This window comes from Bos indicus, chromosome 1 (genome assembly GCF_029378745.1).
Source record: "Bos indicus isolate NIAB-ARS_2022 breed Sahiwal x Tharparkar chromosome 1, NIAB-ARS_B.indTharparkar_mat_pri_1.0, whole genome shotgun sequence".
Lineage (NCBI taxonomy): Eukaryota > Metazoa > Chordata > Mammalia > Artiodactyla > Bovidae > Bos > Bos indicus.
Genome location: NC_091760.1, coordinates 96,507,500 through 96,532,238, shown reverse-complemented (window position 1 = coordinate 96,532,238; position 24,739 = coordinate 96,507,500). Strand labels below are relative to the sequence as shown.

General features: G+C 40.2%; 1 protein-coding gene across 9 annotated transcripts in view; it reads right to left on the bottom strand.

Annotated features, from left to right (window-relative positions):
* The window catches only part of TNIK (TRAF2 and NCK interacting kinase), a 407,441-nt gene that overhangs the window by 296,486 nt on the left and 86,216 nt on the right, over nucleotides 1-24,739 (bottom strand). The gene's annotated exons all lie outside the window — the stretch shown is intronic.

Genomic DNA, 24,739 nt, shown 5'->3' with positions numbered 1-24,739 from the left:
GAAAATGGTGCCAATAGACTTGCTTGATGCAGGGTTGTCACAAACTTTCAATTTGTAAAATATGCTGTTATCTGCAAGGTGCAATAAAAAAAAGGAGGTGTGCCTCAACATATTATCATGTTTAAGGCCAGCACATTGGGGCAGGAATACAGAGCCTACTCCAGTGCAGTGTATTATAAATAAGTTCCAAGTGATTCCCTTTTGTTCATTTTAATGACCTTATGCTCACTGAACCCTCATAGGTATTTGAAGTCCAGGCTCTCTCTGCCTGGAAGAGCCTGTGGTTCCAATACAGCTCCAGTCCTTTCAGCAATCATGGCCTCACTGCTCTCAGACAGTTTCCTCATCTATAAAATGGGAATAATAAAGTATATACTGCCCACCTCAGAGCACTCTGTGCCAGCTAAACAAGAAAGAGAATATGACAGCATTACTTTTATAATATGAAAACTCAGTAAATATCTTGTTGCAAACACATACTAAAGAAGATAGAACTGCATCTGCCATTGGGGTCTGAATTAGTAGCCTGTGGTTCACCAGTAAGCCTACTTTAATAAGACAAGATGAATACAATTCGAATTTTAATTTACTCACATCTTTTTCAAGCTAGTGAACAGAGTGCAGCCTGCTCACACAGCACACAGCTCAAGTCATCCAGAGTGCCCGATGTTCTGGTCTTAATTATGCTTACTTGTGAACTCTACTCCTTTCTCCCCAAAGGCTACCAGCTCCCTAAGAACAGTCCTGGAATGCATATATAGAACCTACATGTAACTGGTGTACCAAAGCTACTTGGTCAGCAAACTAATTTTCAGAATGTGCTGGACTGTTCCAAAGCAGTCACCTTCTTCCAAAGATATCATGGAAGAAATAATGAGGCAGTAAAATGGAAACAATCCCTTCTTTGGTCCAAAAGTCCCTCCCCTGTCCCTTTCGTCACAATGGCATAAAGATCCTTGGTCTTTTAAAACACAAACACACACACACACACCCTACAAATTGAGAAATAAGCCTGGTTTCCTACTCTTCTAAGGCAGAACAAAAGTTGAAGAAGGATAGATGGATGGATAAAAGATGGATGAAGAAAGCTATTTAAGAGGCAGATGGAAGTACTTGAGGCATCTCAATAGTCCAGTGTATCAAAATTGTCACATTATTGAGACAACAGACTCACTTACCTGGTAATTCAGGCTATGCCAAGGTGATTTCAGGAGCCTAAATCTGCCGCAACCCCACACTCCACGCAAACGTTCCCCACCCACTAACTGGGTGCCTGCAGTTTCACAATGTGGTAGACAAGCCTCTCTGTGAAATGTTACTCAATATAGCTTAGAAGAGTGACATCTGGGGTGATATTAAGACCAATATTTCTATTCTAAAAAATAGGCATTGATTTTAATATTGACTAGATAACAGTCAACATTACAAAGATTATAAAACCACAAGTTCATGGCTATTAATATAGTTGTAAATTGAGTAAAATTGTCAGCATAAAGAAAATTAGTAATACTATATTACTATTAGTAATACTGTAGATGAATCTGTCAAACCTCATTAAAGTGTATACTGAAGAACAGTGTATTTCATCATATGTAAATTCTCCTTCAATTCTTAAAAAAATTAATAAAACAGTACAAGTGGATGTGCAGATGAGGTAGGTATCCTAAGGTATTATGTGGAAACAAAAGCCTGGAAAACAAGGTGATCATTCCACAGACATTCAACGAGTTCATCCATGTATGGACCAGGCACTGGTGATAGCTATAACCCAAAGAAAGTCTTTATCCTTAAGGTGCTTCCAGTCTAATAGAGGAGAGACCTAACACCAAAAATATCCCAGATATTCATTCTGGTTCATCAAGTACTGTTGAATCCACTGTCTCATTTGACCCTAATGGAGGAATTCCTGAAGTCAACAGAGCTGTTTCTAGAGATTTATAAAATAGACAGTGCCCGGCAAGCCCTGGTACCCCATCTCTAAGAAGGGTTCCTCCACATCAGTATATTTTAAAGATTTCTTGCATTTTCTTTATATTCCTTATAGGTTATGAAACAGCCAAAAAATGTCTCACTTCGAAGTAGGGGTTTTGTGGTGATAATGGTGGTGGTGATGGTAGTGGTGGTGTCTTTGTGTTTTCATTTTCCTTTTTTTATAAAGCAGTAGTTTTATGGAGGGAACATATTATGGCCATTCAGTACTGAAAACCGTGTAAATCACATCTAAGAAAGGAATTATTTACGGCCGCATTTCAGGGACTTCTCTGGTGGCTCAGATGGTAAAGCGTCTGCCTGCAATGTGGGAGACTTGGGTTCGATCCCTGGGTTGGGAAGAACCCCTGGAGAAGGAAACAGCAACCCACTCCAGTACTCTTGCCTGGAAAATTCCATGGACGGAGGAGCCTTGTAGGCTACAGTCCACGGGATTGCAAAGAGTCAAAAACGACTGAGTGACTTCACTCGCTCACTCACTCATTTTAGGGATGTATTAGATGATCAGACTTCCTTGTATTTTGCCCAGCTCAGAATTATAAAAGCCAAAGGCTAAGTTTTGTGAACACTGCCTTAAAATATAATCACACCAAAATTCTATTATTTAATTCACTGTGTTTTTTAAAATCATCTCTTTTGACATCAACATTAAGAAATTCTCATTTTTCTTAACTGATTCCTACTTGAAACTATCCCCATTTGATTAAACAAATTTGCTAAGATGGTTTAGGATTCTTGGCCTTGCTAAAATTATGGACACTATTTTAGTAAAAATATTTAATTCTGTATAATTTACAACATAGTTGTCATACAGATCCAACCAATATAGAAGCTACTGAGATTAATAACTCATTTGTACACATATCATGTACTTAGGTCTCAACTCCAACACCATCAACACTTTTCCTAAATTGGTGTTCCCTATCCCTTTATTAGAGATAATGAATTTGTCTCATGGACAGGAGCAGATAATGATTTCCATGGTCTCAACTGATATGAATCAACCCCCTCGGGGTTGGGAATATGTCTTAATTGCATCCTTGTTCTTGAACTAAACTACTGCTTCCATTTGATTTCTTTCCTTTTTAACTTACCCAAATGATTTTCATTCTTACCTCACTCATCAACTTGTCAATTGGAGAGCAGGAGCTATTTCCTTTCTTTGTTTGGGATTCTGGCTGCAACCCAGGCACCATTTTCCAAGTAATTAATGAGCCCTGCAATGTCCTGGCTTGTGACCACCAGCCTCTTCCTTTGTTACATTTCTTGCTGGGAGAAGGACTGAATGTAAGAGCAGGCAGTAGACTGCCACTTAATGAAGAGCAAGCTGCTATTTTTAGGTGAAAATATCCTAAGTTCTTTTACTTTAGCCACAAGGCAAAAGTGTGTGTTTATAGCTGTATCGGAGGCTCAGGAAGAAATCTGAGAAGCAGAGGTATTTACAAGTTCAGAGATTTCTAACAGGCAGGAGCTGTCACAGGACACACAGTCTGGTTGGGGGGACTCAACCTTTGTTCCCAACTGCCAGCCCAGAGTTGCTTTCTGTGTATCAGCAAAGAGAATGAGAAGTAGTTTTCAGTGAAGGATAAAAAGAGCTCAAAAATGAAAGTGGATTTTGTTTCCTTCTTTATTCCTTAGAGGCAAGGGGATAAAATTTTGAGGTTTACTTCCCCATGATTATTCATGTATTCAAAAAGTATACTTTTAACATCTTCTAGGTATCTAGCATTGATCTGGGTGCTAGGACAGAGTACTCATTAAATAGAGTCCTATCCTCATGGAAGAGTTTGGTGGAAAGAGACTGAAATGAGTAAGTGAATGAATGAATAAATGACAGATTCATGATGAGTTAGGAAACTATGTTAGGAAAACTATGTTAGGAAACTATGTTAGGAAAAAATTAAACAGTAAGGAGAACAAGAAATAGGAAGTCCAGAGGGTGAGGTATTACTTCCTAAGAGGCAGTCCTAATAACGGAAGGCCCCCTAATAAAATGACATTGGAGCAGACACCCGGAGGAAGTGAAGGATCAAGCAACAGGGACATCCCAAGGAGAAGATTCCAGGCAGATGAAACAGCAGATACAAAGGCACTGCAGTCAGTTCATGCTTAATGCAGCTGATCAGTCATTTCTCTAAAAGCTTAATAATCTATGCAGAATTGAATCACTGCCTGTAGATAAATAACCACTTTTTTAACACCCAAAACATTGATTTTACCATTTTGGAAGAAAAATCATTGAATACATGTTATGTAATCATCTGCCTTGTTAGAGATATGGTCCATAATTAAATCCTGTCTGATGATTTCCATGTGTAAGTATCATACTTCATTCACAGACATATTAAGTACATAATCTAAGTATCACATTCTACTTATTTTATTTATTGAACCTAGTTTTTACCGGGTAGTGTGCTAGTTGCTGGAAATAGTATGATGGACAAAGAAGATAAGTCCCTGCCCTTACAAAGCTTATAGTCAGATAAAGGAGAAAGGCATTATTCAACTAGATATACCTTAATCTGAGAGTAGCGCCCTGAAGGTATGTGGGTGGAGCATGGGCTAGGAGAGCTCAAAACAGGGACTGGGATCTTCTGGAGGCTGAGAAAAGGTTTTTGTAAGGAAGTGATATGAAGGAGTTAATAAAAGGAGAAGCATTCCAGGAAGCTGGAACAGCATGTGCGAAAGCCCTGAGATGGGTGGGAACAAACTGGGTTTGCTGTATTAAAAGAAAGCAATGTGTCTGAATCCCAGAGAGTGAGGGAGAACAGCAAGAAAACTGAGTTAAGGCTGTAGTCACATCTGAATTGTGTCTTGATCAAACGGGAAACCATCTGAAGGGTTTCAGGCGGAGAAAGACAGTCAAGTAAACATTTTCCTATGACTCACTGTCTGCACGGTAGGAATGCAGGGCTGCAGGGGTAACTTCAGGGGACAGTCCACTGCAGATACTCGAATGAGAGATGGTCATTGCTTGGATGAGGACAGTAGTGGTGGAGACAGAAAACAGAGGGAAGAGAGTAGAAGAGAGAAGTAGAGTGAGCTGAGCTTGTTAATGGAATCAGATTCAGAAGATTAAGGTGTCATGGGTGATGCCTACTTGGTTTTTGGAGTTATAATGATGTTCTTCATTCATTTGTTCATTTGCTGGAGAAAAAAAATAATTACAAGATATCCTAGCTCAGGCACCAAACACACAGAGCACAGAACATCTTGGCAGTCAGGCTGGTTCTAAGCAGTATCTCAATCTCTGATACTCAGTTCTTCAGTGGCCTCAAAGCTGGCCTCTGGCTGAGAAGGAACCATCACAAAATAATCTGAAGAGAAGCCTATAGGCTACATTAGGCTCCGGACAAATGAGCTCCTGATCCAGATGATTTCTGTTTCAACTCCATTATGGTGGCACTTAGCCAGTCACACCTACAGAGAAATTAGCAAACTGGGTGACTCATTAGGATTTTCTTTCCAGAGAGCAAAGCACCTAAATAAAGACCCTTGCACTTAGCACACAATACAGAGAAGACATCTGAGCAGCAGCAGCAGCAATTTGGGAGAACTTCAAATGTGGCATTTAGGTTTGAGAGAGGAAGTTCCAAATCAGAGAACCGATTTCACAAACAAAAAGCTTTTATAATGGCCTGTCCTGGAGAAGACAGTAATGAGAGGACAAAGAGAAAAGCCATCCTCCTCTAAATACCTAGGGAAGTGACTTCTTAAAAAAGAGCAGGTGAAAAGAAGAATTTTAATGTCATCAAGAGTGACTGTTCTTCCTCTTTGCCAAAAATAGCTATGAGAGGCTAAGTCACTCACGAGGCCATAAAAAAGGAGGTGCTTATAAATGAGCTTGAAGCCAAACAGTGCTTTACAGTTTTTTTTATGCTCATCCAAGAATTTAATGGACTTTATTCACCTTAAGATTACCTGTTTATGGTCACAACAGGTTAGGATAATACCTGTAAGTTTGTTTTTGACATATATCCATCATAAACCCAATTCTTTCTTTTTTTTTTTAAGCCTTTTAAAACCTTAAATGTCTTATGGCTGGGATTCCAAACCAGACAACATGTACCCCTGGGGCACATGTCATCCTATGGAAACTGAGTGTAGTCATCAGTCAGTCATTAATAAATAAACTGTAATCTGCCTTCACTGATCAAGCTTGCTTTAATTGCTTTTACAAAAATGTGCATGTTCTTCAGGCGTTACATAGCTTTAATAAAACATTTGCCCAAGTTGTTTTTCAGAAATTTGGAGTCAACTGTGTCCAGTTTGAACTTGCGCTGGATGGTTAAGACTGGTTAGGACCATTAATCCTCCAACTGGGCATGTGCCAGTGTCCACTAGGTGATTTTTTGAAGTCAGAGGGCCAAAAACTCCACCTTCAGATTTTGCTAAGGCTGCCATATTCTGTATACACGTCCCAAGAAGAAGTGTGTAGCTGAGTTATGCCTTCGCAGAACAACACTTACCTCACTTTTTTCTCATCTCCAATCACCTTTCCTCACACTCCCCATACCTCAGCTTTTTCCTATAAATAAACAGGGTCCCCACCTTCTGGGAGGTGGACCTGAGACTTATCTCCTCACTTGGCTGCCTTGAGAATAAACCCTTTCTTTGCTGCAAACCTCAGCATCTCAGCATTTGGTTTGCTGCACAGATGTCAAGCGAATCTGGTTTGGTTAACACTCTGTTGGTGTGACCAGTAAGTGTGGGAAGCTACAAACCCCTTTTAAAATCTACCTTTCCATAAGAATTATGTTCAAACAATTTTAAGTTGAAGCAACAATGACCATTCTAGTGTATATAAAGCAAAATGCACCGGAATTTTCGAGATAAAACACAAAATTCGAAATCCATTTCATGTTTGTGGTTTCCCCACCACCATCTTGGAGGAGCCCCAAGACCTCTCGAGATCAGGGTATGCACAGTTACAGGCTGACACCTTCCTCAGGCACTGCGGGTACAGCGCCTGGGACCACAATGCTTTTTGAAACTGACAAAAATGTCCTACGAATTTTAAAATCAGAAGAAAACAATGAACTCTTAGAGCAAACTAAATGTTTTAATATATAATGTTAATACATTTGTCTTTATAACAAGGAAGTTGTAAAATCTAACTTAAAAATGCTTTTTATGGAGTCAAAGAGACCACAAAGGCAAAAGTAAGTGCCAAAGGCCCGTGGAAATCACACTGTGAAACTGGGTAGTTGGTTCTGTCATGCTGATAATCCTCAGAACACAATGGACAATGGTATTTCTTAAAGTGTGGTGGTCACATAACACTATGGTATGGTGGGACAATGGCTAACATTTGTAATTTGAAAAGTATGTATTATATATGAAAGTGTAATTGAAAATAATGGGTTTTCCATTTATGGCAGCAATGAAGTTTCCTTTTTGGAAAATTAGACATTTGGATACTGGCCTGATTGCATAATTCCATTTTCAATCATACATCATAATTGTTTTTCAGAATTAGTAGGTCACAGTGTTGAGAGCAAGAGATATTTGTTGGCTGGAACAAAGTACCTCCTTTCACTGGCTCATGAAATGATCCTACTTAAGTTTTGCATTGTACACAAAGAGGCAGATAATTGATAAAGATTCCCCACAAGAATAAGACATTCATGTAAAAATGAGATCAGCCAGTCCAGTCCATCCAGCTGGGATCATTTTACAAGGGTCAGACAGTCTTGGAGCATAAACTAATCACTCCGGGTCTGGAGGACGCCAGCTCCTAATTCCCAAGAGGCAGCATCACACAATCAGATTGTTTACCCTGGCTCAATACAAATTTGACACATTTTCCCAAAAATGCCTGTCTGTGGCCCTGTCAAAGCAGGATGATGGAAAGTTAGAACGATTTTCTGGCCTGATATATCTAACATTCCAATAATCCATTCCATTTCAATCTTGTTTTGGAGGCAGGGAAGGATATTTTCCCCACCGTACTTGAATTCATTCTTGCATGCTTTAGTTCACCAGATTTCAGGATCATTGTTGAATCTGAAGCAGCCAGTGGCATGTAAAGACCTTTGAAAAGTAGCATTCTAGGACTTCTTTTCCTCTTGTGTGTCCCTGGTCACTCAGTGGTAAAGAATCCACCTGCCAATGCAGGAGACACAGGTTAGATCCCTAGGTTGGAAGGATCCCCTGGAGGAGGAAATGGCAACCCACTCCAGTATTCTTGCCTGGGAAATTCCACGGACAGAGGGGCCTGAGGTAGAGAGGGAGATCATTATTCCACATGTGAGACTAAGGTCATCTCTTCTGTCACTGAGCCATCTGTACTCCAGTGCCCAATGATCCAGAGGAAGCAACTAATAATGTCAAATTCTCCAAAATGGCGAAGCCTTGACCTAAACGTGTTTAGTACTCAGTGGAGGTGGTGGTTTAGTCACTAAGTCGTGTCCGCCCCATGGACTGTAGCCCGCCAGGTATGTCTGTCCATGGGATTTTCCAGGCAAGAATACTGGAGTGGGTTGCCATTTCCTTCTCCAGGGCATCTTCACGACTCAGGGATCGAACCCTGGTCTCCTGCACTGCAGGCAGATTCTTTACCATCTGAGCCGCCAGGGAAGCCCTTAGTACTCAGTAAGCGTCTCTAACTCAGGGTACTTTGGATGTGAGAGTTGTTGAGTGAAAGTCACTGAGTCGTGTCCGACTCTTTGCGACCCCATGGGTATAGTCCATGGAATTCTCTAGGCCAGAATACTGGAGCGGGTAGTTTTTCCCTTCTCCAGGGGATCTTCCCAACCCAGGGATTGAACCTAGGTCTCCCGCGTTGCAGGCGGATTCTTTACCAGCTGAGCCTCAGGGAAGCCCAAGAATACTGGAGTGGGCAGCCTATCCCTTCTCCAGTGGATATTCCTGACCCAGCAATCGAACTGAGGTCTCCTGCACTACAGGTGGATTCTTTACCAACTGAGCTATCAGGGAACCCCGTGAGACTTGGTACCACTATGTAAATAGGGAACTATTTTACTGTATAGTTAAATGAAACAAGTACATGCAGTACAAATTCTCTGGAGGAAATGCTTTAATACTGAAGAACAACTTGTGATTAGCATATCAATAGGAATAAATAAACAGCAGTTTTAAGATACCTAAGGGCATTTAAGGACAGAAGTTTTTCGACAAACTTCTTAAACTTCGTTTATGCTCTGAAACTAGTTGGAAAATTCTTCCTTCTGAGATACTTTAAAAGGTCAAGTACAGCCCACATCACCTCTCTGGAAATTAATAAGGTTTTAATGTACCAGAAATGCAGAAGTGGTGTCAAGGTTACTTGACAGACCCAGGCCAAAGAACTTTCTAGAACAGCAACATATTTTGGCTGGGTTTTTACCATGAAGTTACCTGTCCTCTTAAATGGGCTATTTAAAGAACATTTATTTCAACATATTAGCAGAATTACTAGGTCACTTATAAGCAGCAAGGTAATTAACATTTTTTAAATGATCAAAGAGGAGAAATAAATTATGTAAACAATTCTGAAGGAAAAATGGCTTGCTAATGTTACCCCTCTACTTTAAAAGGGACCCTAAAAACTAGGGACAGTAGATCTTAGTTAAACCAGAAACTTTTAAGTTAAAGGTTACATCACTGAATGCCTGAGTTCAGCCCACCATGTTTTCATTCTTCTAATTAATTATATTTGCTTAAGTCTTTGGCATCTAAACGTTGTGGGTGGTTTCAGCTTTTAGAGCAAGTCAAGTTTTATAAGGTCAGACTCTTCATCTGAACAGCAGGGATCATAAGTAATAAGTATCTACATTTCATGAGCTTGTGAAAGAGCCTTTCCTATAATGGGTACTCTACGTATACCCTATACATCCATGTTTGTATACAAGTACTGCTTCTATTGTTAGCAGAACAAAGTCAGTCCTTGAACTTTAAAGAGACACATGAACCACAAAAAAGTCAAGAACTTTCACTTAAAACCGCAATGAGATACCACCTCACACCTGTCAGAATGGCTATCATCAAAAAGACAACAAATAACAAGTGTTGGTGAGGTCATGCACTGTTGGTGGGACTATACGTTGTTGAAGCCACTATGGAAAACAGAATAGAGGCTCCTCAAGAAATTAAAAATAGAAGTGCCATATGATTTAGTAATTTCACTTCTGGGTATTTACCCTAAGAAAACAAAATCATAATTCAAAAAGATGTATGCATTCCAATGTTCACTGAGGCATTATTTACAATAGCCAAGATATGGAAGCAATCTAAATGTCCATTGATAGAAAAATGGATAAAGATATGGTATACACACACACACACATATATAAGTCAGTATCACTCAGCAATAAAAAAGAATGAAATATTGCCATTTTCAACAACATGCATGGACTTAGAGGATATTATATTACGTGAAAAAAGTCAGAGAAAGACAAATGCCACAGGCTCTCGCTTATATGTTTAATCTTAAAAACAAAACAAAACAAAGACAGACTCATAGATACAGAGAATAAATGGGTGGCTGCCAGGAAGAGGGAGGGGGAGGACAGGTGAAGGGGATGAAGAGATTCAAACCTACAGTTATATGTAATAAGTCACAGGGATACAGCATTAGGAATACCGTCAGTAATACTGTAATAACTCTGAATAAGACAACTGGTTATTAGATTTATGATGGTGATCATTTCATAATATATGCAAATGTCAAACCATTATATACAGGGTACCTGAAACTAAAAGTAACATTGTACATCAACTATATTTCAATTAAAAAAACTGCCACCTAAAGTGCATATTAAATCTGAGAAACTCTTAACATAAGAGAGGACTCAGAGTAAAAAAATATAAGGAGATTGTTCTTGGAGTTCGGAATGCATCTTAACTTCTAAGATTTAAGTCCAGAAAGGTAGAAACCTTCTTCCTCAACGTGACCTTTGACGGCACACAGGTTACTGCGGTGTGTCTGCTGGTAAGCCAGTTCTCAGGCTTTGAGCATTTCATCAGGTGCACCAGTCCTTCGTCTGACCAAAGCTGGTATCTGTTATTTCTTACAACTTTTATTCCGGAGAACTTTTGTAAATATCCCCCACCCTCCAAAGTATATGTTACCATGCGTGTGTGCATGCTAAGTCGCTTCAGTCGTATCCGACTCTTTTCAACCCTATTGACGGCAGCTTGCCAGGTTCCTCTGTGCATGGGACTTCTCAGACAAGACTACTGGAGTGGGTTGCCATGTCCTCCTCCAAGGGATCTTCCCGACCCAGAATCAATCCCACATCTCTTATGTCTCCTGCATCGGTAGGCAGGTTCTTAACCAATAGAGCTATCTATAAAGTGCCATTATTCTCGTGGCTCAGATGGTAAAGAATCTGCCTCTAATGCAGGAGACCCAGGTTTCATCCCTGGGTCGGGAAGATCCCCTGGAGAAGAAAATGGCAACCCACTCCAGTATTCTTGCCTGGAGAATTCCATGGGCAGAAGAGCCTGGCGGGCTACAGTCCAGGGGATTGCAAAGGGTCGGACACAACTGAGCAACTACGCTTTCACTTTCATTCTAATATAATCAGCTTTCCTGACCACATTTATATTGTAGGGTGACACTGTACCACCAGAAAGAGAACTGACCTCAACTGCTACCTCTTCTCAGGGAGAAATCCAATTCAAATAGAATACAGAACTCTGTCAACATAAACACCAGATAAATATACAAACCCTTGTACATCTACTCAGTTTTTCAAACTAACATTCAACACTAGGTACTTAATCGCTTCTGTTTTAATACAAAACACAAACTTGGAAGAGTTTTCGCCCCCATATTTACTGTGGAATAGACACTAGACACAGAGGAGTCAGTTAAATCTCACCTGCTCACAAACCTTAGCTGGTCAGCTCCCTGTGCTGTGCTCCTCGGGGAAACGTGAAAAGAAAACCTCTGGGCTTTACCCAAGACCGCAGAGAGGATGGTTCAGTAGCAGAGCTCTGTAGGCCTGCAAGTTCTGTGCACCACACCCTTCTGGAGAGGTAAGATCCTGAGTAAGACGTTTGAAACCTCTAGATGTTCATGGTCTCAGTCAGCAAATCTTTCATAACCCCACATAATCTCTGGATTCAAGTGTTAGAATAACAACATGAGGACCACAGACTTGGAAATGCAGAGATGTTCCCTGGAAACAAACGTACAGAATAAGGAATCCCTTCGACACTGATAATGTAGATGGCAGAATGCTAGTGGGGATGGAAGTAGGGAGTAGAGTGGGACAGGAAATACAATCAGTACCTGTTTTGTTTTTATGTGGGATTCCCAGGCGGTGCTAGTGGTAAACAACCCACCTGCCAATGCAGGAGACATAAAAGATGTGGATTCAATCCCTGGGTCAGGAAGATTCCCTAGAGGAGGGCAAGGCAACCCACTCCAGTATTCTTGCCTGGTGAATCCCATGGACAGAGGAGCCTGGTGGGCTACAATCCATAGGGTTGCCAAGAGTTGGACATGACCGAAGCGACGACTTTCCATGCACGCTTACTTTTATGTATTCATAAATACGTGGATCTGAAGGAGAACTAACACCATGATGTATAGTATTAACGCCAGACTTCAAAAACTACAATTGATCATGGTGTTACTCGTCAGCTGAATCAGGTATTCATAAATCTCTTTCATTTCTAGACTGGAAAACAATGTTCAAACAAAGAGTTTTTTGTTTGGACACTGTTATTTTGTTTTGGGCTTTGTTGGCAGGCTGATTGCCCACCCCCCCCCCCAATTTTGTGTTTTTCCCTATCCCCTACCAACACTCCAACACTGGTTTCTCAGCCACACCTTACATATTTACTCAGATGATTAACTATAGCCATTAGTCTTGTTCAAGCAAGTCTTGTCCTGAGCAATGGATAAGCTGGAGACGGGAGGAAGAGGGCAGCCTTGGCTCCTTGTTAGTCATCCTTACCTCTCACCCCATGCCCATCCTGCTGTAGACCATCAGGGCTGGGTGCCAAGCACCAACTCCTTTCAGCACTCAGAGGCGGGCATATCCATATGGGGACAGGAGTGCTTTTGGTGCTTAGCTTCCGTGATCAGTTTCTTTAGGGAAGGTTTTGAAAGTTCTGAAGGATCTCTCAACATGGATAAGTGGATACAAAACAGTAGAACAAAATGTACTGAACACTGGGGTAACAAAACATTCCTCTTCTGCTGAAATCACTAGGTGAATTAGCTGGGGGAAATCAGAGTCTGTTTAATTTGAAAATCCTTTTAAGAGACAATCAACTCTGCCTCCATCCAAAAAAAGAAAAAGCCCATTGTCCTTTGTTTTCACTAACTTTCACTCTTTTGACACAAAAGGAGAAAGCAGGAGAAGAACGCAGGTCAGACTTCTCATTGAAGCACCTGATGCTTTAGAGGCAGTGGTGGTGTACTTGGGTCATGGGTGCTACATACTTATAATCTGTACAGGAAAAAAGTAAATAGTGTGGTCCTTAGTGGAAACAGAAATGGAAAGCCTACACAGGGATTCTCAACCTGCACTCATGATTCAACAAATAGTTTGTATCTTGACACTGTTGCCAGATCATTCTCAACTAAATTACCCAGGAATTCTTTCCTTTTTTCCTGTTTGTCTCTCCCGTTCTCAACCCCAAATACACAAACCTAGGCTCCCCTAAGAGGGGAAAACATAAAAGCAAAGAGTAAGCAATTTACCACCATGCCACATCAGGTTACAGCTAACCGGTCTTCCCTTTGCTCAGAAGAGAAAAAAGTACAGATATGCACCTGGCAAATATCTGTATGGTCTCCAGTGCAGTAAGATTCATCCATTTCCTCACAAAAGTACACAACTGCAGCTGAGAGAATAAACCAATTCAACAAACATTTATCAAGCTCCAGTCTGACTGCAGAGTCTTTTGGGGAAAAAAAAAAAAAAATCATGCACCTGGCTATTGGAGATGATTTTTGAAGAAGTCTAGAAATATGCAATTCCTGCCTCCTCCCATCAAAAACAAGGGATGAGAAAAGAAGCAACCAACTTCATATGATCAGTACAGCAACATTTTACACTGTAAAATGTAACAAACTGAAGCCATGCCAGTTTCTTTTTGTAGATGGAAAAGAATTAACTTCTTATTTTCTTGGGAAATAACAATTTGGTTCCTTGTATAAAAAATGTATTACTCAACCACCAATCACCCTTCAGTATTTTCGATATAGAGATTAGATGAAGTATATACTGAAACAAGTTAAGGCATCATTACTTTATAGTACACATTCAAATTGATCAGGGATCTATCCTAAACGAATTTTAAACATGCAATGCGAGAGCAGGGTAAAACCAATCCCTGACAAACGTTTAGGGGGATTTCCACATCTCATCCTCACCCCAGATTTCCTCTTAGGAAACTTGCTTGTGGAGCTAAGAGGAAAATTAGGGTATGAGACCCCAAGTCAAGCTCTATTACCTGCCTGCTTGGTGACCTCAGAAAAGTCATTTATATTGAGACCTCAACTTCTTCAAACTTTAAAACAGGAATAATCATACCCCGTTCTGTCTCACTTGTGGGGAGACTATGAAAATCAAATGAAATATAATCAAGATAAGGTTTTATGAAAACTGTTATAACCATGGATATTGATGTTTAAGCCCACAGTCCAAGAGACAAGGTGGCAAAAGAAGACCCATCTCTGTCTCCAGAATGTGCACCAGGGCCTTTGCAAGTTTAACTGGCCTGTAGCGTCTTGGGTTTAGGAACAGGGTCAGTTTTAGACGCTTGTCCGTGAAACCACCTTCAGAAAGAAGGGGAAACTCTTTTTTCATTATCCTATTTTTTTTTCTATTATACTAGTAGGTGGACACTGTTTTTATTTAATGTATCAGTATTTACTGGGTGTTGGCTATTATGAAATGTTGTATTGAGCATCAGTCTCCTTGTTTTACAGGCTTACACAGCTGAGATTAAGCAAAAATGACACACATTCTACTGAGATTGTTGTGGCTGTTGTTCAGTCACTAAGTCGTGTCTGCCTCTTTGCGAGCCCATGGACTGCAGCAAGCCCAGCCACCTGTCCCTTACCGTCTGCCGGAGTTCACACAAGTTCATGTCCATTGAATCGGTGATGCCAGCCAATCATCTCCACTGAGATAGGGCATTCCAAAATCAGCAAAACATGGAAGTAGTATACTTTCTTTTTAATCAGTATTTTTAGCCATCTACTCTGTATTGGCACTAGAGAAATAGTTAGGTAATAATGTTCCAGAACTCAAGGAGCTCAGAGTTTATAGAGTGGAAACAGCCAGACAGAATCTAACACAACAGCAAGGGCAAGGTGAGGAAGAGAGGTCAGCAAGGGTCCCAGGGAGCAGAGAAGGGTTAAGCATGCCGGGCAGGTAGCAGAGCAAACAGCCTGCAGGTACTGTGACAGGACTGAACTCACAGGAGCCAGGATCTGCCAAAGATGAGGCTGGAGGGGGACGCAGAGGTCACGTGACAAGGAATCCAGGCCTGCGGACCTCAGCGTGGGGCTGCTCTATGGATGGATGCAGGAAGAGTAGCTGAGAAGGGATATTACATGGGCGACACCCCAACTATCCTCCTTCTAGAACATTCCGTCGTTATATGAACTACTGGATTTCCTATGGAAAACAAACATTTTCCTACTAAAAAAAGAAAACAGTTGATGCAGTAAAGGTAAAGGGAAATATCACTGTAAAACTGTAAGACAAAAAATCACAGCCCAAAACAACTGAATAGAGAAAACCTGAACAATACTCTGAAAAGATTCGTATAAAATGCTGCAATGGAACTGACCTCTTCCTCTACTTCTACCTCCACCTGAGAAGGATCATTTTATTTAGACATAAACAGAGTAGAAACGTCAAGCATGTCAGCCAGTTTCAGCTTCTTAGAACAAGATGCTGCTCTGCAGGTACTGGGTGGTCAGTCACCTGGAGGACAAAGCAGGCCGGTGAGTCATCATGAGAAACAGGTTTGCAGGACCCTTTGGGGCTTGATAGAGAGTTGGTGTTACAAGAAGCTCACAGGAAACCATCCCTTCTACAATCAAGTTTACTGGGAATATTTTAGAAAAGAAAGGCAAGGCAGGGCTGGTGCGGGGGAGAGGGAGTGGGGAGGAGGGAGTTACTGTTTACTGAGTACAGAGTTTCAGTTTGGGATGATGAGAAGAAAGTTCTGGATTTGGACTGTGGGGATGGTTACACAACACGTGAATGTACTTCATGCTACCAAACAATATTTTATAGCATTGGTATTTTACCACAATAAGAGGATGGGGGAAGGAAAGAGGCAAAGAGAGACAAACAGACAAAATTTAAAAGTAGTAAGATTTCCAGTAAATTCAGCTGAGAAACTCCTACTACCTTCTTCAATGGGACACACAGAACAAAACTGAATTTCTCAAGAAATACTCTACAGAAAGACGTCATCTGGAACATGCTAGTGGTCTGCCAAAGACGGTAGTCCCAACAGGCTATATTATGTAATCATGGGCCAGTTTTCTAACACAATAGAGCGTCTTCTCCCTAAAGGAGACTGAACTCTTCACATACTTTAGTTCGTAACTCTTCAGTCTAGAAAGATGACTTCATTATTATCATCATTATGGTAGCTATTTTGTATTTGTTAAGAGTCTAGTAAGCCAGCTGCTGTTTTCTCTTCTTTTGTTGCAGATGGGAACAAAACAGACAGCACGTCTGTGCACTGGAAAGCAAGGAACAGGACCAAAACCAGAATCCCTGCCCAAGGCCACAGCATTCGGCAGAGGAGGCTGTGCTCCGCCCGGCGTGGAGGTCTGGGCAGTGCCTCATCCCTCTACTCCAGAATCTCACCACGGATCAGGGCTCCTACTTAGTGGAGAGCACATATTTGCTTGCCAGACAGCAGCTATTTATTTTTGCACGTGCAAAAGCATCCAAGTGGACTTAATACAATTACATTTGAGGTTAAACCACAGAGATAAGAAATTCAAACTAGGGCCCCAATTAATCACTCTTTTTAAGAGTTTCAAATGTTTTCCATGTCTAAACAGTTAAAACTGTACATGGCCCTAAATTCTGTGCCTATAATCCTGATGGAGTTTCATTCCACAGGTCACAAATCATCCCCCAGTAATGGTAATTACTTAGTAACTATTGATTGTTTAATTACTTGAGACTGCCTTATACTCACCAAGTCATTAAGGGTGTTAGGAGATCTAAAAACTATAAGTCGCCAGGGTGCTGTGCATCAAGTTATTTGGCAAGTCACTGATATGAGATGGACGGGAAGTATTTTAAACTAAAGCAATCTAAACACTTCAAAGGAAAGGTAGGTATACATGTGCCAAATTGCTAATGATATTTATTATAAAGGATGACACTGAATAAATAAGGTAAACAAAACCCCAGGATACAGATAATAGTAGAAGAGATGTCTCCTCAAAGGCAGAGACACCTAAAAGAGCCTTTAAGTCCCCTGCAGACAATACCTTAATCCAGTGGATCTCAATTCTGGTTTTGCAATAGAAGCATCTGGGAAGTTCTGGAAGCCAGCTTTATCTAGTCCTACACCAGACCCACTAAAACCAAATCTCCAGAGAAAGGTCCAGATATGTTTAGTGTTTCAAAACTATCCAGATGATTTCCATAAACAATGAGGGCTGAGCAACACCAGTAGCTACAAGAAATCCAACCAAGTCCCCTGTGGCAGGTTTTGGGAGCAACTCTGGAGGTCTGGCCACCCAGCAGAAAAGCAACCTTCCTTATGCATATGGCACATGGGCTCACAAAGGTCTACCCAAATGCTACCATGGCAACCATCTAATTCATTACACCCAATGGATCATAGCATGAAGTGGCACAGGCTTGAGCCAAATTAGATGCAATGAACACAGGGATCTATGAAAAGCTCAACAAGCCAACCCATTTCAAGGGTAGATAATTCTACTTATAGGGTAGGAGTAAAACTGTTAGCTGTAATTCTGCCCAACTACAATGAAAGTACCCTCTGAGATGAAGCAATAATAACTAAATAATCCCAAAGGCTTAGCCATGGTCAAATGAACCTATGACTAGGAACAATGCTTCATATGTGCTACAGCATCTTGGAGACATCTTTTAAAATATCTATTTGATGTTAAAAATCAGTTTCTACACTCCTAGAAAAATAGTGCTGGGGTATTTTTGGTAGCTACCTTTTTTTAAGAAAATTTAAAGAAACCAACTAGTACCCTTGGGCTATATCATTAATTTATTTTAATAGATAATCTGTCACTATAAACAGTACAAAAATTATTTTTAAAGGCAATCAACATATTAGATCTCGCCTAAGAGCCTGGTTTATAAGAGAACAGGAAAGACAGATCTGCTCTAAACTCCTTTTCATTACACTTCTTTCCACTTATGAAAATGCTAAATTACATCCCACGATGTACAGATGCCAAGGCCTCCAAGCTTCTTCCAAATGCCCTTCCCATAGTCCATTCAGGTCCCCAGTCTGATTCACGATGCTCCACATTTTATACTCCCACTGTCTCTGTCCAGTTTTAAGAGTTTTTGCTATATTGTCTTATCCTTATAGAAGTTGTCCTTGAGCGGGGCAGGGAGGGAGACAATTTTACCCCCCAGGAGACTCCTGGCAATGTCTGGAAACATTTCTGATTGTCAAGACTTTGGGGGTGCTCCTGGCATCTCATAGGTAGAGGCCAAGGATGCGGCTAAACACCCTATGATGCACAGGACAACACCCCGACAACAAAGAGTTATTTGGTCCAAATGTCAACAGTGCCAAGGTTGAGAAACCCTGCCTTTAAGGGATAATGTGGTTTAATAAGTGTGCTTTGGTTTCCTCCCCTATAAAATCATGAAGAGTAACTAAGACACAACATTCAAAAACGTTAGCACACAATAATTAGTTAACCTGATCGCACACTTCTGAGACTAGGAACCCCCTTGACTGACTCTGCATTCTCCCCATACAAAGCACAGGGCCTTTGCACTGGCACTCAACAAATGTGAAATAATGTATTCTTTATATTGGAATTCTTGTTTAAAAAAGCAAATGCCATTATTATCTAAGAAATTTGACATTCTCCTATAATCACTCCTTACCAAACAAGAAGTGAACAGCGTGATTCATGATTCATTAGAAGAGACTATGATAAACTATGCTGAATCCTAAGTATGTCACAGAATCACCTCCATATTAAGATTGTTAGTAAGCTTACTATTAAAATGCTTTGTCTTATTTCAACAGATGGTTTATTAAGAGATCCCAATATACAAATGTAAGGAATTCTCATGCAGTGGGCTCAGATTCTTCTACTATACCAGGTCAGTTTTGACCCTTTCAATTCTCAGGTTTTGAGTTGAATTATTCAGAAACAACCTTACCTGTAATCATAAGCATGTCAAATAAAAACAGCAAAAGTCAAATCTCAGAATGAGTATGTCAAACCTGGCTAGCATCAAATCCCAAATCAAAATCTTTGTGTTTTTTTAACTTTTCTCAGTTTATGCATGTTAGAGTCAGCATAAAAACTCTTAAATGATTACAAAAAACATTGGGATTAACATTCACTCAAGTAGCCCTGCATGCATGCAAAGTCACTCAGTCATGTTCAACTCTCCTACCCTATGGACTGTAGCCCGCCAGGCTCTTCTGTCCATGGGATTCTCCAGGCAAGGATACTGGAGTGGGTTGCCATTTCCTTCTCCTGGGGATCTTTCTGACCCAGGGATTGAGCCCAACTCTCTTATGTCTCCTGCACTGGCAGGCGAGTTCTTTACCATTAGTGCCACCTGGCAGCCCTACTACAGGGTAACTGACAATCATTTTTGCAGAGTTTCTGGAAGTGTGGCCCCAGGGCTCTGAACATCAGCAAGAATCTATAAACTTATTAGAAGTGCAGATTCCTGGATCCCAGCCAGACCTACTGAACAAGACTTAAGAGGTTAGGCCTGGAAATCTACATTTTTAATCACTTCTCAAACACTTGTTTCACATAGTAAAGTTTAGGAACCTCTACCAGGGACTGAACCTCAGAAAACTGATTTGCTTCATTTGTAAAGTTCCAGAATGGGGCTTGCTTCCACAGACTATCAAAAATTAATTTAACATAAAATCAACACCCAGATCCTACCATAAGAAACAAGTAGAGAATTCTGTTGATTATTTTTGTCCATATATGCATATCTGAAGTAAGCAGATATTTTATGGAAAATGCTGAAAAAATACTAGGAACAAACACAGATAGAATTATTGTTAAGGAAAACAGAGCTCAACTCTGGGCCCCACACAGGTCACCATTTGGTATATCCCAGATGCTGGATACAATTCCTAGACAGACTAGGCCCCTATCCTTATTTTTCCTTTATGGTGCATTTCAACTGTTTAATATATACATAAACAAAGACGTAAGATAATTTCAGAGAATGTCAATGCCACAAAGGCAAAGAAATAAGTTGATGTGATAGAGAAAGTCAGTGCGGGAGGAAGGCAGTAGCAGTGGCTGCCTGAAAAGTAGATTCCTTGAGGAGGTAACATGTGCGCTGGGTTCTGAAAGACAAACACCGGGTCATGAGGAAGCTGCGGAGAGAGTGTTCTAGATAGAACTGTTTCGATAAAGACCCTGAAGTAAGAGCAAGGTTCTCATGAAATTATTATCGAAATTAAATCAGAAATCAGATTATATATACAAGATGCTTTATGACATAGAAAATACTATTTTATAGTATCAAATATTATTTTCATTAATATGTTAGAATTGTTTCAGGACAAAAGTCAAGATAATGAAAGACCTCAAGTCTAAGTCATAGGAAGAATTAAGCAATTGAGGCTCTAATGCCTGGAGACCAGGAGACACAAATATGTGTTTGGGGGAAGAAGAGAGAAGTTTTTTGAAGGACTACGTTCTTATGGAAGAGGATTTAATTTTTTTTTTTTTTAAACAGTTACATGGAATGAGCTTGCACTGGTAAACATTTCAGGAAGGCAGAATCTTGGCTCAATATGACAATGAACATTCAAAGAAAACTGCAAGTAAATAGGATGACTGGAAGGCAATGAGTTCCACATGCGTGGAGGTGATCAAGGATGAACAGACTGCTAGCAGAGGAATGACTGGGCTAGATAACCTATGCTGCTGCTGCTAAGTCACTTCAGTCATGTCCGACTCTGTGCGACCCCATAGACGGCAGCCCACCAGGCTCCCCCGTCCCTGGGATTCTCCAGGCAAGAATACTGGAGTGGGTTGCCATTTCCTTCTCCAATGCATGAAAGTGAAAAGTGAAAGTGAAGTCGCTCAGTCATGTCCAACTCTTAGTGACCCCATGGACTGCAGCCCACCAGGCTCCTCCGTCCACGGGATTCTCCAGGCAAGAGTACTGGAGTGGGTGCCATTGCCTTCTCTGAGATAACCTATAAGGTAGGTCACATATCTATAAAGTTTGCAACCCTTTGAAAACACACACACACAAACACACAGTTTCAGTGTTCTCTCTCCACAAGCACTGTAACCACTATAACGAACATTGCCTCTTGATCTCATACTTTACAACCTAGAGGAGGTTTTAAGAGAAACCTCAGAGATACAGAGGAATCTACCATATTCCTGATTTACACTGTCACTCAGTAATAAGGTCTTCACCTCTGCAATCATCAATATACATTTCCAAAGGACAAATTAAGAAACAGGATAGATGAACATTCATTTCTGAAAATTGTGGCTAAGATTTAGTGGTGTTTTAGCAATGAACATTAAATAATTATTTGCATCTATTAAAACAATTACTCTATTTTAACAAAAATGTGATGAAATTGGATTTCATCAAGTCCCAATAAACGGCATGCTAATTAACAGCCAAAGTCTCTAGCAAGCAGGTATGTGGCGTTTTCTTGGTTTATTTTTTAATGGGAGCCATAGGCCCAAGAAGGAAATGGCAACCCACCTCAGTATTCTTGCCTGGAAAATCCCCATGGACAGAGGACCCTGGTAGTCTACAGTCCATGGGGTCGCAAAGAGTTGGACACGACTGAGCAACTTCACTTTTTCAGTATTATAGGCCCAAGAAGATGATTTCCTCATTAAAAAAAAAACAAACCCTGACAGAGACTCTCTATTCTTCATTATTTATGTATTCTGTCTAGTAAGTAAAGCAAAAACCAGATACTGAACTGCCACCTGACCACACAGGACCAAAATGCAAAAGATAAATCTAACTTTCCAAGGACAGAGAGACCACGTTAGACTTGGGAGTACAACTAGAAGCTACTTCAAAAAGCTAAATGTAACTAAATGACCTTTATATAAAATATATTTCCACATCTGGATGTATGTGGCTTAAATGAAGATATACTCCAAGCAACATTCTCTTAATATCTACATATACTTTTGTGTATTCAATTAAGTATGCTTCTTAAAAAACTACTTGTAGGGCTTTCCTGGTGGCTCAGTGGTACAGAATAAGCCTGCCAGTGCAGGAGACATGATCCCTGGTCCAGGAAGATCCCACATGCCGTGGAGCAGCTAAGCCTATGCACCACAACCATTGAGCCTGTGCTCCAGAGCCCGGGAGCCACGACTACTGAGCCCAGAGGCCACAACGACTGAAGCCCAAGCACTTGAGAGCCCGTCTTCTGCAGCAAGAAAAGCCACTGCAATGAGAAGCCTGAACACCGCAACTAGAGAGTGGCCCCCTTTGTTGCAACTAGAGAAAAGCCCAAGGAGCAATGAAGATCCAACACAGCCAAAAACTAAATAATTAATTTTTTAAAAAGATTCTACATCTTAAAAAAAAACTATTTGTAAGTAAAATTATGTTATGACTCTTTTAGGACAACTTATTAAAAGAAACTTTTAAGAATCTTTCCAGAAAAGAAAGGCTACATCCACATCATTGTTCATAAAATTATACCTCATTTTATGAAATCTAGGAACAACAAAAGCTAGAATTACAAAAATTAAAAGATTTAATATTTAATGTAAAGAAAGTATTTATCATAGAATTTTTGATATAGAAATCTGTTCCTAGGGCTATAAAATTTATATTCATGTGTACAGTATTTTAAAAATATACCTATTCCATAAAGGTTAAATATAACCTATAATGTGAACAATCACTTCCTAACTTATTTCTCTTAAGGTTCACGTATAGTTGAAATCCGGTTTGGCAGTTTTATTAAGCTTTAATCCTTCAGAGCTCAGAGTAACGGCAGGATTGGATTAGTGACTCAGGAAACCCAGGTGTCTCTGTCCTGGAGGGGGTGCCACCTAATGTCATCTGGGTTGCCTAGAAACCCAATCCTTAACCGGGTATGGAGGTTTAATTCTTCAGATAAATCATTCCAAGTCCCCAAAGCATTTATAGCAACACTCTCACTTGACTATTGCACAGAAAAGCTTCGGTGCCAGAAAACACAAAGGGATGGAACAAGAAACCAAGTCTCCTGTCTGCAAATCCAATGTGGTCGCCATGGCCAGCTTTGCAGTCTCCCCTCAGCGTGAGAGGGGCCACACTTCTGAATCAACCACTAAGAGAAGGGCACCCTTTGGAACAACAGTGTTTGCAACTTAGTTAGTGTATTTCTTTCCTCTCTAAAGAGCTGAGACCTCTTGCCACTTGTTTTTTTTCCTCAGGTACCCACAAAATTAGGGCTAATTTTGGATTTTCCAAACATTCTCATCCTTAACTGAGAATCCTTATCTTGTTATCATCCTCTCTTGCAGGAGTGTACAGTCCACCTCTTATTAGTGGACGAAGCTGTGAGTCACCTTCCAAACGTGCATTCCACAGGTGGGAAGCACAGCACAAGGGAATGGCACTGTAAAAGCAACAGCATTATACAGAGTTGTTTCTCCATATTGACAGCAAATCAGAAGTAATTTTCTGCCTAAATCAGGGCTTAATTCATTAGCTCACATTAATTCACAAGTTCAATCCAATTTCTCAAAATGCAATAACACAATCTTCCAACCTAATTATCTTCACTGAAAGTATTTAAAAGCATTTGCTGAGACACCTTTCTTTCTTGTGTCAGACAGGATCAACATCAAGTGAACAGCTGGGATAGACTACATTCTTTCTAATTGCAGGGGGTTGACCTTTTAGGAAATAATCAAATTTTGCAAGAGAGAAATTTTCCTGAGAGAAATTTTCAAAGGGTACCACTTGGTAAAAAAAAAAAGTTAAAATGTTTATAATTTACATACACTTAAATATAAACACACATATTCTTTTGACATTCTACAGTACTGAAAATATTACAATCTGGTGGACTTCAATAATTTAATCAACTAAGAGACGTTTAAGATTCAAAGAAGGAAATTTTTAACAGAACAAGACAGAGAATTTACAGTTGAAATGTCATCTCATATCACTACCACTTAGGAAAAGTGATAGATACTTCTCTTGAAATAATCATGAGGAAACAGTTGGTCTGTTTTGAAGGCATTTATTTCAATAGCTCATTCACTAAAACCCCCCAAGCTTTAGTCCAAAAAGGTAATTTCGATTTTCTTTTGATAATCAGGAGAATCAAGCCACTTTTCTAAACAATCACTTTTTTAGGTCATTTACTGGGAGAAAATATCTTTTAAAAGCATGTTTAAGGTGAATCTGAAAGCAAAATCAGTATAAGAACAAGAACATTTTATTCCTCAACTCAACCTCAAGTTTAGCTTTTAATTATTTCCTATTTTGTAAGAGTCACTGCTGCCATTAGTCCTGCCTTTGTGAGGCAGCCAGTGTTCTCCAAACACTGTTCACTAAACTCATTTAACTCATGCCCTAGGCCAGTAGCA